Here is a 13,567-nt window from a genome sequence, read left to right as displayed (position 1 = left end):
AATACGTGCCTAGAGCACAACAGGGAATCTCCGTCTGCCAAAACAGATGGAGAGAAATGTACATAAAACTTTAACTTGGTTACGATTTTCGTTCAAGGCACTCCACTCAAGAGGAATAAAAGTAATACGCGCCTCATAACCCGCCCTTTTCAATCTATCATCCGTTCATTAAGTTCCTTATCGGCAGCCATTACCAAGTCTCACGGCTCGCTATCACAGTCCCACCTTCTACTAGCTGCAGGATTTATCCGCCGCTAGATCCTGTTGCACGGCGACTTTATGTTCGCAGGGAAATTGGGACCCCCACCACGCCGTGTATATACTCCGGGGTCGATGATTAAATCTCTCTCCTACTAAACCATATATCTTCTACGTCTCTCCCACTTGTTTTCTTCTCTGTGTACCCCAAACTGTCGAGCGTTGCTTTGAAGGGCAAACTACTTTCTTTAATATCTATACGTATTTCCAACCAAAAGCTAGTTTTGATGTAGTGCCGGGCTGATTGCCAAGAGCGGGGATGTACGGATCTATATGTCTTCTGGCGTGTTGTGTGTTTCAGAGGTATCTTTCAATTAAAACATAAATCAGATCAAAGGTCACAGTGACGCCATTTTGTTTCGAGATAAAAGAAAACAGATAGACATCGAAGCTCTGCAGTATTGTTTGTGATGATATTTCATGGCAACGATGAAAGAAGTTAGCGAGAGACGTCTCAGCAACTCTAGCAAATCCGCTGGGTGTTACAAAAATAATGATAACCATAGGAACCATCATAACTACCCCTTAGAACTGAACATTTCTGCTAATGTTGAGAAAAATGACGCTCTTCTTTACCGGTAATTTTGTAGAATTAGTTTCGGTTATTTTTCTGGTTCCGCAGACCTATTAATTTCGTGCCTGTCTGAGACATGCAGACAAGCTTATTGTATTGGCAAAGTGAACAATTATCACCGTTACAAGATATGAAAAGCCCATAATTATTCATATCCCTTCTTAGACATGGCTTAGTTCCGCTGATTCTATAAGACAGAAAGGTAATTCCTTGGCAAGATTTTGACTGTTATTATACCATAAGCTTTCTATTGGTTACATAGACTATTGCAGGCCGCAAAAAAGTATTCTTTGATTTCAAAAGAATTATTAATTGCTGATATGTTCCTGCTAAAGATTCTTCCACAGATTATACAGCATGAGGAACATATTTTTCTTGGAACTGTACCTACATATAACCTGGGCGTCAGCCATTAGGCTTTACTCTCTACTACTACTACTACTACTACTGCTACCGGATCCGGAGTAGAGCTAAAAGGCTGGTACCCAGGCTAGTATCTACATATTTGATACCCAAGATGATTATTTATCCGTGTGTGAAAACAGACGGTTTCCCGCAATGGTTTTGCATGTCATCCACCACACGATGCTTCCCCCCATTAGCAATTTAACCTTTAGATCATCCATTATTTGCTCGGAGCTCCGTGAAATATTATTAATATCTCTCAAATGTCACGTTGTCATTTTCTCATCTCGTCGCCGGCGCTCGGTTGTGATCCCCAGCCTGCTGAGTGAGTCAGAAGAAAAACAACTCCGACTGTAATAGTCCCAGTCTGACACCTCCCGAAGTTCCCTTGGCAGAGATATTACTTTCGCGGGCCGCATATGTAATAACTTTACCTACATATTCCACCTAATAATCTGCCTTATAATTAAATCAATTACAATTTCATCTCCTTGACGGTTCCCCCTCGTCCCACTGGAACCAGTTTTGGGAAAAGTGAGACCGAAATTTGCTGAGAATGTCGTCTTGTACAAGTAAACGTTGAGGAAAAAAAGAACGTTGCCTAAAAAGTAATTAAAAATAGCCCCACGCCTTATCCCGTCGGGAGTGTGACGGATCAGCGGCGTTCTTACCGAAGGTGAAGTCGGAGATATGACGGTGTTTGCCGTATCTGCTCCGCACACTTGGCTCAGATTACAGGGGATCTGACAAGATATCGCCTTGTTTGATGAGGATCAAGGTTGCGTGTCTTTCCCGCGTTTTATTTCATCTCACCGGCGTGCCGGCACCACGCCTAGTCGGCTCTAAATTACTGTAATCGGCTCATTTCAGACGTCTCCAACGATTCTAAACCTAGAGAAATTCCTAGAAAAATGTTCATCTCCGTGGGATTGTTTTTGCGAAATCAGTCAGGTGCACTTTACCTAGATAATCAAGGCATTGCAGACGACTGTCGTGATCTATTTTGGTGTGTAAGGTCTGTGGGCGTTGCAGAACGCAGAATGATAAACTACACACGTCCCTATACTTCAGATGGAGCAGCACGTCCCCTTTTGTGAGCGGCGGATTGCTAGCTACACGTTCTCTACATGTTGAATCATCCCAGCCAACTGGTGGCAGCCTCAAATCAACATGTTCATCATTACTTCCGCCTCGCTCTGACCTACAGGTGCTGCCAAATTTAATCTTTCCCTCCCGCGGGGGCTGCGCGCCCGGAAATTGAGCGAAATGAGAGGTCCCCCGATGATACCCCAACTCGTTGTCGGGAGAGGGACGAATGAGCTCCGAACAGGTGGAAGATGGCGGCGCGATGCCGAGTCGTTAGGCGGCTCCTGGGATGATGAATTGACGGGTCGAGGCTTCCGAAACCTCTCCGATATTCAGCCGAGAGGAAATTTGGGGGAATTTCTTGGATTCAAGTGAAGAATGCAGGCTTGAAAATAATCTGGCGGCTACGTGCGGCACGGCGTTATAGGGTTGAAGTAACGGTGCAGAGGAATCCACTGGTAAAACTGGAGTTCGTGTGGTGGCATATCGTAAAGGCTGTTCTTTTGATTAGCCATTAGGTAATTAAAGGCCTGCTGGAGTCGGTCGGGCTTCCGGTCGATGACGTCATTGCAAGTTTGAATTCACAGAGAATCTGGGAAATCTATGAATAAAACTATATAAGCCGACGGATGATAAAACAAAAGAGTATTCAGTACATATATGAAAAACAGAATACTAGTAGTATTCAGTACGTATAATAAGCTATAAGCTCTAAAATGTTCACGTTTTCGTAATTTCACAGCATCTACGTATCAAAGAAGTGCGGGCGGTACCGAATCCCTTATCCAGTGCCAGAGAAAGGGTAGTGGTTCAAATCTAAAAGAAATGATACCCACAGAACGTTTGTGTTTATAGATATAAAAAAATAAGATTGAAATGGTAGCCAAAATTCTGTTATTGGATGTACCTTTTATTGCTCGATATGAATAAAATTGTGTTAAATCAAGGCAGGGCCGACGTTAACTTACAACTGATAAAATTTGTGGTCGCCATGAAACTTTATTGGAGTGATTGCGAGTGGTAGGTGTAATGCATACACCTTGTGAGTTTTGGTCATACATATGTACGAATCTAGAATTGAAGGTAAAACTCTGTAGTCACAGAATGTAACACGTCCCACAAACAATCTATTTGCTGCGCACTGCAGACGAATGGGTAACGGCGCGTACAAGTTGTCAACTTTTACGACGAAAATGCTTCAACTTGTATTGGGAGACTTTTCATTACTTTTTCGTCCAAGACAGTTTTATTTTTGTGCGGAACGTTTGGGCAAGTCGTTTGCCACATTTTCCCTGGCTCATCGTGTATGTGTCGGCCCGTGTAACGCACATCGGGCCCCATTCTCCCCATTCACTCCCATACCTCAATCTCACGCATGGCGGAACTTTAGCTGGCCGTATCGCGCGCATCATTGGGCATAACTCAACGTGTAACACAACACCCTTCCACGAGAAATCTCACCCTAATGCACTTATTGATATCGATATGGAGAGTCTCGTATTTTTATTGACGTATCGGGTTGTAGGAGATGCCCGATACCGTACCCTCGCTAATAAAAGCTCTCCGACAGACGACGTTAACCCCACCGAGAACTGCAGATAGATTTTGCGAAATGAAACAGGCGCTCTTGAGATTGGGTCGGGAAATGGCAGAACTGTGCGTCAGAAAAAGGCAGATAAGCGAGGTTTATAACTCCACGGAATTTCCAGCGAAGCCGGGGCTAGCACATGGAGAGCGGCTAGGCCGGAAACGTCGCCGAAAATGAATGGCGCACTTGGCTTCTATACTGGTCGTTTGGGTGGTTTTATATTGCAAGGTTTGAACGGTAAACCCGTTTCATCAGTTGGCTATGGCTCCATTCTATTACAACCTGCAGTTATAAAGTTCTTAACATCTGCGGTCGAAGAGGGGGAAAGGGATATGGTGACATGACCCCGAAAAGGTCAACCAAGAGTCAGCATAATTCAGGATACACCGGTCATATAGGTGTCAGTTATGTGTAGTGACGATAGGGGAAACAAGGGAGGGCGCTGAATGCCGTTTTGTCAGGAAACAATGGCGTACTGGTATAATGAAGGCAGGGAAATATGTATGTATAAAAATGTAATCAGCCGATTGTAAAACCACAGCTATATCAGCACCTAATTAAAGATCATCAATCGCTCCTGTCCTTTCCATAATGCCTTCTCTCAGTACATTAGTCGCACAAGTTCAAATTCAAGTATGGAACATAGGTTGTGTGAGATGGTGGTAGCCTGTAACTCCACAAGCCATTAGTCCATGATAACACTTTTTGTGCTATAGATATGCAAAAACATGTTCCGCACATACAAAATGTAGTAATATCTGCCATTGTACTTGTGTAGGGCCTTTATGACATACATATTTCGCTCCAATCCAACGTTAGTAATGTCAATGCAATATGACAGACTGACTTCACCGGGAAAAGTGTGATGTGCGACAGTTGGACAGGTTACTGTAAGGTACCACTGATTGTGATTAACACCTATGGTGATGTGGGACTATCGGGGGGAAAGCAGGAATGACTGCAAAATTGAAGGTAAGCACGCGAGGTCAGAGGCTCAGAGCGGCGATCAAGTGTTTAATTTCGTCAGCGTTAATTTAACGAGTACGCGTCGGGTTTAGAATATGTGGACTGCGGGGGTCATGCCCGGCCGGACCGCGAGCGGTTTTTTTCCAGCGGTGATATCTAAGTGCGCTCACGCCGTGAGGCGAAACACTAAAGTAATACAACCTGTATATACCTGCTACAAAATATAACGAACCTTCTGTGCTGTAAAATTAATGTTTAGGAAGTTTTGCACGGGGGCGTCACCTCGTAGGCGGAATAATGATGTTTTTGTGTATGTTTTAATTTGCCGTGACTTTTGCAAACACGCGCAACAATAATCGACACGTCATGATATGCGTTACAAACGAGCGACGGAATTATCTACGAGCAAAATAATACCGTTATCAACGTGGCGGCATCAACGTAAACGGAACAATGACTGTTGAGCGCTATTATAGTCATATTCATAAGTCACGGTCCCTAAATATCTGTGTAACCAGATCCCGTCACGCGTTAGGTGAAAATGGGCCGAGTGGCGCCTGTTCCTGCCCGCGTGGGGGGCAGGCTAATCGGCCGGTGACTGTCACTCCTTACGCTAATCGTGTTAATCCGTAATTAGTAAAGTTATCTAATCAGCGCTGCCCCAGGCACCCCGAGTTAATGTTGTTGGCTTTCTACGCTGCGCAGAAAATCTTATTAGCGCTGGCAGATTTGTTAACTGTGAGTGGCATATACGGGGCTACATTAGATGGGACTGGGAGACGAGCTAAATTTTACTTAATGTAGACACGTTCAAGACTGGACTTAAACTCTATCTTAGCACATCTCCAAGGCGAGTGCCAAGACAGATAGTCTTTGCCATACACTAAGTCGTAAACATTTCCAGAGCAAATCTCGTGTCGTGAACTCACCATATCGCATGTAAGGCAGGGCCTCAGATGGATGCTTTGGCCTCTGACTGAATTGTAAGGTCACACGAAAGGTCGGTGATATGGTGGGTAAGGTGAGGTCAAGTGCGTCAAAGGTTCTGATCGATATCTTGTAGCCAGTCAAGGACACCCCCTAACATCGACAGTAGGACCGTCTGCTTGATGGATAGTTCGTTTGTGAACATTACCAGAACTATGTTTCAACAGCTGTCGCATCGTAATGACAACTTTCAAATTGGTGCAGTAACATTCAACGTAGGGTAATAAAGGACAGGTTTGTACAAGGAAGCCAACGATTTGAATAGCTCTTCATTAAAAACGTGACCACGAACATACTTCATAACTCTTAACTTATCACTTTTAATTGTTTACTACCAAACAGTTACTTCGATTTTGCCATAAATTCACACACAGGATATGTGTGTACGATTAAGAAAAACTGCCAAGGGAGTCGCACAAAGTTGCCGAAAACTTCTCCAACTCTTGCCTGCGCTAACAGTGAACCATCTCTGCAACACGTACGTCTTGCCGAGAGCGATGTCTGGCAGTGATATCTGAGTTGGTGCTGCAGACCCGGGGCGCCGGTGGTAGGGCTGTCAGGCCGTCTCTGGAGGCGGACACAAGAGAAGCAGAGTGATTTATCAAATTAGAGACAGGCGCCGTCTTGGACAATAACATAACGGAGATTTAACCATGCACCATTCTACATTTTGTGAACACGAGGATGACTGGTAATCTTACGAACCATTGAAATGATACAGAACGTCTTACAGCTTCAGTGGTGCCAGGATGTGCGATATATCAGCTTTTCTGTAACAAATGATCTCATTAAGCACTAAGATGTCCTTCCTTATAGAATACAGTGAGCGTCTTTCGTTAATGGTTGTCAGCGTGCCTTTGTCGGAGGGGTTTATACTTGTCTTCCATCTTCCCAGAAATAGACTGGTTATCCCTCTCCTTGGTGCTGAAAACTTCTTTGTTGTAATCTAATTTCCTTCCGCGTCAAAAATGGTTACATCTCGGTGCCGTCTTTTATATTTCTGCTGGGCTAAAAGTATGGCAGTAATTTGTACTGTAATCTAGAAAGTTGCGACAGTTTTGAGTGTAGTTCAAGGATGTTGTATGTTTGAAAGTGTAGTAGGTAAGATTTGTTTTGTTTAACATATCATATTCATTATTCCCCTCACTGCGCTTCTTAACGTTAGAAGAATTTTGAAAGTATGACAGTGATATTACATGTAACATGGACTGTTTAAGGACAGATTTATTGTGTATTTTTCTGCTTGAGCACGCAGACTTTTACAGCAGGTCTTTGGGCGAAATCCATCGGAAAGCTTTCAATCCATGTGCCTACTGAATGAATTCGTAAAGCCGCTCCTCGTGTATCAAACGATTTTTGTGTCACAAATTTCTTGTTAAGTGTATCCAATACCAGGAAAAATGTTAAGAGAAACCCACGGCTTTTCCATCAAGCGGAATGTAAATTCTTCATCATTACAAGACCACGCCACAAAACATAACAACTGTAATAAACAGTGCAGCTGCATGATTACAACATAGCTTAGCATTGCTCGTGATATAAACAAGGCACATAACAAGCTTTAATGAGGCTCTTAAGAGTATACGTATTTTGAATTAACGTGTCAGTATCACCATTCTTCCTTCGGTTCCTTAACATTTCCGACAGAAACATTTGACAAGGCGCCAAACTTCAATAATCTCAATCGTTTCTGTATCAGTGCATTTGTCCTTGTCAGTTGCGCAGCTTTGCCCTTGGTGTAAAATAATTGTTGATATGTTTACCACGTTATCAATATTTCATGATGGGATCGTTATTTTGAATTACACGTGTGACCACGCGGTATAACCTGCTTACGTTTGATTGCAGTTCCCCTGGAGGGAGCTTACGTACCTTGTTCCGGGGATCAATGTGAACATGTTTGCTGGGGTCTGCGCTATTTTTCACACGACAATCGGCGCGTTTGTTTCCCATGATTAACGGGCCTTGTATAGGAACCATTGATTTCCGTAAACGGCGGGATGAAAGCCGCTAATGATTATGGTAGAATATAATTCTACATCGGGTACATAACTGCTTCTTTCAATTCATACAAATTACTGTGACAGCCTTCAATACGCACGAACGCTAACTTTAAGTCCTATGATTTCGTTCCTTAGAAGTGGTGCCAAAGTAATTCAAAAGACTTTCTCTTTTGCAGACAACTTTTGGGTAGTCAATAAAAGCAATCCTATTGTGCTCTGGTCGGAACAAGTCAGGACTCTCAAAAGACTTACTTGTCTCTGAAAATTAATGCAGTCGATAGCAATATATTTGTACTATGTGAAAATGGGTATGTCTGTAATGACCTACTTTCTTAAGCATGAAGGATTTTTGATGTTGAGAAATCCCCGGAAGACGTTAGACGACTTTTCTTAATGGACTTTTTAGCCACCAACCCGGCAAAGCTTCCAAATGGTTAATCTGACTTGTCTACAAAAATTAATTATCACGACAAGGAGAAATTCGTTACCTGGGAACTAATGCCACCAAATATGTTAAATCACGTAGCATGATGAACATCTCTAACGTGCCATAAGATTGATTGCTGTGATGGCGTCATAATGATTTTCTGCCATTGAAATCCAACGATGGTATCAATGTGTTAGACAGATATGAGTTTGTGAGCGTAACTGTCATTTTATGTTCTTATTTACTGTCTTTATTTTCCGCATTGCTTCCAAGCCAGAGATGTTGTTGGGTGTGAGGTATGAGTTTCTGTCGGAAAGACTACCATCGCTGATAGACTATACAGGGACCGAAATTGTATTTGTGTGAGCGATGATATCATAATTGAAATATGATGCACGATATTAAAGTATGCATTAAAATACATGCAGGAAAACAGATAAAACGTGGAAAATAGACTGGTTATCCCTTTCCTTGGTGCTGAAAACTTCTTTGTTGTTATCTAATTTCCTTCTGCTTCAAAAATGGTTCCATCTCGGTTCCGTCCCTTGTATTTCTGTTTGGCTAAAAGTATGGGAGTAATTGGTACGGTAATCAAGAAAGTTTTGACAGTTTTGAGAGGTGTTCAAGGCTACTGTATGTTTGAAAGTGTAGTAGATAATCTTTCTTTTGTAATAATGTCATATTCATTGCTTTCCTCACTGCACTTCTTAATATTAGAGGGTTTTTAAAAAATTGGCAGTGATGTTGGAGTGGTGTAACGTTCTAATTACAGCCCGGTGACGAGAACCCCGTACTGCCTAATCCTACATGAGACCGCTTCCTCAACTTGTTACGCAGGATCAATGGCGCTGATGCAACAGCTGCGCACAGGGCTGAGCCGGGAAAACGATCATCATATAGCATTCACCGGGACAGGAGCGGGTACGGCACACACGTAAATTATTCATCGGTGTGTTGTAAACAGATAAATGTTGTATCGTATAAATTATTATCTACAGTTTGTTGGGGGATTGTAGAACTGATGTGTTCTATATCATCGCCAGTAATACGTAATTACGAGATGATATTGTTGATCTTCAATTTGTAGTGGAATAACAGACTCGGGGTTTATTTAATCACGTTGTTAATAATGCACGGTATCATTAATTTTGTATCGCATAACAAATAGGTAATACTTAAATCGTCAAACAGTTATGAGAAAAATGTAGGAAATCCGAAAAAAGGTTATGACAAAAATGAGAAAACTCCAAGAGAGAAAAGTCGCACGCCAAAGGCGTTCTGTTGTTTTATGTGCGCTTATCACAATGACTTGCCTCTGCGCCATATCTGAACGACAATATCAAGGCATAATTCCCCTGTGTTTTAAGTTATATTAGATTTAGATACTAGCGTTAGTTTCGACCTGCAGGTAGGGGAGGAGAGACTTCGGCATGCTGATGAAAATCAAGTCGTCAGGGAATCCCAGTCGAGGAGGCTGAAATCTGTCTAGAATCATATCTTGTGGCTATGAGTTGATTGATAACAATTCTGTCCCCGTGGAAAATCGTTAATACGTCAATCTTATAGCTAAAACTAACTGTGCGTCTACTCTGTTGTATAACGAACAACAACAGTACAACTGCACGTATCCAGACGGTACTAATAACAAGAAAGAAAGCCGCCAGGGGGCCAAAATTGACCTTAACCTTGGCCATCCTACGACCTACCCACATACCAAATATCATCGCAATGAGGTTCTTACGTCATGCTGACCACAAGTATCCGGAATTCCGGTAACACATGACGACATGCACACATACACATATACATGCACGCGCGCACGTTCGCGCAAACACACATACAAAAACAATACCTCCATTTTTCATGGAGGTAAGTACCGGCAGCTCCCGTGCCTCTCTGTGTTCTATGTGCTCGCTGTATATCCCTGGAGACGACCAACAACATTTCCACAGCTTGGCGATGCTTCGTGCCTCTTTAGGGCCGCAATGACGACTATAATTATGGGCTAAACCTTGACATTTTGGTCATTAGTTTGGGAGTAACGAACTGTGTCTCGTAAGTGTTAACGGCTCCCATTGGAAGATGCGGTCCGGTGTTATTCCATTAAGTTACAGTAATTAACCGTAAAAAAATTTCATTACTGCTCCGCACCGCACAACCTCGTTAAAAAGTTTACTTTCTCTTGTTGCCAAAGTTTTGTAATTTTACGCCGTGATCGTTATTTTGAATTATACGACTGGCTGGCTGGTATGCATCAGATGACATGCCAGCCCTCCCCGGAGAGCGCTACGTCAACTTGTTACTCAGGATCAATGGCTTAGGCGCAACAGCTGCGCGCCCGGCACCGGGCATAAATCAGCACCGCTCACTCACACCCGCCAAAAAGCGGCCATTCAGGGCCATTAACTTTGTGGGTCACCCTAATTCGGCCTGAAATACGCTGTTTGCTAGGAAAAATCTACTCCTATACTTCCTCATTAGTGAACAGATCTTACTTTAACGCAAGGGCTCAGAAACGTGCAAACGAATTGACCCGAAAAAATGTGCGAACGACAAATATCCATATGTAGAAATTAATGCCGAGTGAACAATAAAAAAAGGACGATCGGTAGAACTAAAGCTTCCAATGTAAGACACTTTAAAGATCAAACAGTAACGAGAAGTAATGGTGGTGGTGCTTTGCCGTGCGCGCGTTTGCTGCAGACTGATGAGCGTTGACCTACATTCGGAATTGGAAGCCCGCATTTCATGCACTTCAAGTACTTTCTGTTTATGGTGCTTTGAGGTTGTAAATCTGATTCTGTCCCCGGAGACACTGGGAAAATATTGTTCATGATGCACCACTCCATAATAAAGCGTTAGCCGTACTTCATAAAACAGCGCACCTCGCAATGTGTGGTGAAATATCATCTATACATGTGCAATGATTATCTCCAAGATGAAGAAGAAGCACTATTCTGTCGTTGTAACATCTTGATAACCCTTTTATTGTCCTTGTTTATAATACAAACACAATGCTGCAGAAAAGTAATTCAAAACCCTATTTTCTTTCGCTGTGATTTTTGGGCATTGCCATTGGGTAAATTGTTAAAAGCGAGGTTTTCTGTGTATTTTTTTCTGGAAAGTGTATCTTATCGTGGACGTAGAATGACAAAACGCCACATCGTTCTGCTTATCAATTGACCAAGCCCTACTTGTTGGTAAGTGGTAGGCACCAGATGATATTCCATTTTAACTTAATGATAAGGTTTATAATATGATGAAGGAAGTGCTGTCGCATACCTCTGTCATGACATCAAAACGTTGAAACAAACCAGTGCCACTACTATCGTCATCGATGATAAATGTACGTACTTACGTTTTTATGCTAGTGTGTCTGATTACGATAGTGATTTGTTTACGTCAAAACAATAAGCGGCAACGTAAGTCCATAATGTTGCTAAGATACTGTTGGCTACTTTTCTTTCAATAAGTTTTACAAATGAACAATGTGTTTGATAGTTGCTTTTGTTGGTTTTGGCCCAGGCGCTGACTAATTGTGATGGAATAACGACAAAGGTGTCCTGTCTCTCCCTCTTTTAGGGTTCACTTGTCGCAAATTAGAACTCTGAGTGTATCGTTTTTCCTTAATTAATAGGGGAGGACCTTAACAAGGATGGAAAGGACGGTGAGTTAGAGGGAACAGGAGGCCATCAGATATCACCGGCACAACGTCCGACTGCATTAATTGAAGCTGTCGTTTTGTAATTTCATGGAGAGTGAGTAATGAGACTGGGAGCGGGCGAGGCAGGGGGAGCTCAGTTCGATGAGAATTAATTACAGGAGCTGTAGTGGCTGATGGCCGTATTTCAGCCCGGCTCACGCGCGGATCAGTGCGCGCGCGCTTCCACCAGCGGTACGGCTGATCCGCCAGACTCCGCCGCTAATCCACGACCAAATGAGTTTCACCGTGGTGCGGCTGCGACACAGCGGTCTGTTATTATATGGAAGGGAAGTTATTATACGTAAAGACATTAGGGATATTATCTGGGTGGGTACAGGGTCTTCGCGACACCTTCCCATCGAGCGTTTGATTAGTTTTGGAATGTGTAAGACATTAAAAGTTTGGGATGTGACCTTAAAGAAAGGAAAAGTTAGATTACATAGTTACTGGAGTAATAAGCGTCGCTAGAAGTGATGCTTTTTACTTGAGATGGGGACTCCGTGCTGCGCTTTCACTGTTTTTTTTCTGCCTGATTTCGTCTTTTACAAGATAGCTCAAGAGCTATAATGATTTTCTTTCGATGGCGCTTGATTTTCTTTTCTTGACCTTTGTCTGAGGAAAATGATAGAATTTTGGTAAACTTCAAATGCTTATCAATCATCTAATGATTATCAATTATTTCTACAGATGAAGGGAATGAAAGATACTGTACGTTATCATACAGACTAACCAGCGCAAGTCGTTCAATGTATCTATCGGGGAGGAATCCGTGAATAGTTTCACCAGGTGGGCACGTCATTGAATAAAGAGACTATTTTTTACACAACCATTGTTTTAGTCTCACCAACGTTTCGTTGACTTTCTGTCACCTTCTTCAGGGCAAGAAGGAGAAGCTATCATCTCCAGGAGGCTGCGTCATGAGCCCTAGGAGTACTAGCTACATATATTATACATGTTGGTGGCTTTTATATCAATAAACTAAGTTGCCAAATTATCGTTAAACACAGTGGTAACGTTAGATTATTGCTCTCTTATCCTTATGGCCAAACACTAGATATAATTGTGGGGGGAAGTGAGTTCTAGTGAAGAAAATGATTTTATCATACGTAAAATGCTACCGTACGTTATTCAATTCAATGGATAACTTTTGAAAACCTCAGATCCCGTTTGCTTGAGGTAACATACATATTTTTCGTCTGTCCAGCAGATTGGAGGAATCCGGGCGAACTACGTAATTCCATTCAGTACAGTGTATCAATGACGTCACAAGTACAAGACCACCAGTTAACCCTGGTGCTGGGCGACACAGTCTGGGAGAATATGACGTCATTTGATACAAACTAAAAGAAATACATGTATGCATGTATTGTAAACCCAGAGACTCATCATCAGAGCTTCTTTTGTCTCACGAATCGTTTTGTTTGTCTTAGATATTCCTTTGAAGTGATAAAAGTTTAAAGGTGTTGGTCCTACCGAGCTGAAGTTAGGTCCTGGATCCCAGGCGTAGGTTTCATGATCACATTTTGGTTTCGAACAGATTTTTTCCTTTTACCAAACAATTCTCTCTTTA

Source organism: Branchiostoma floridae, chromosome 6 (genome assembly GCF_000003815.2).
Source record: "Branchiostoma floridae strain S238N-H82 chromosome 6, Bfl_VNyyK, whole genome shotgun sequence".
Classification (NCBI taxonomy): Eukaryota; Metazoa; Chordata; class Leptocardii; order Amphioxiformes; family Branchiostomatidae; genus Branchiostoma; species Branchiostoma floridae.
This window is presented reverse-complemented; position numbering follows the sequence as displayed.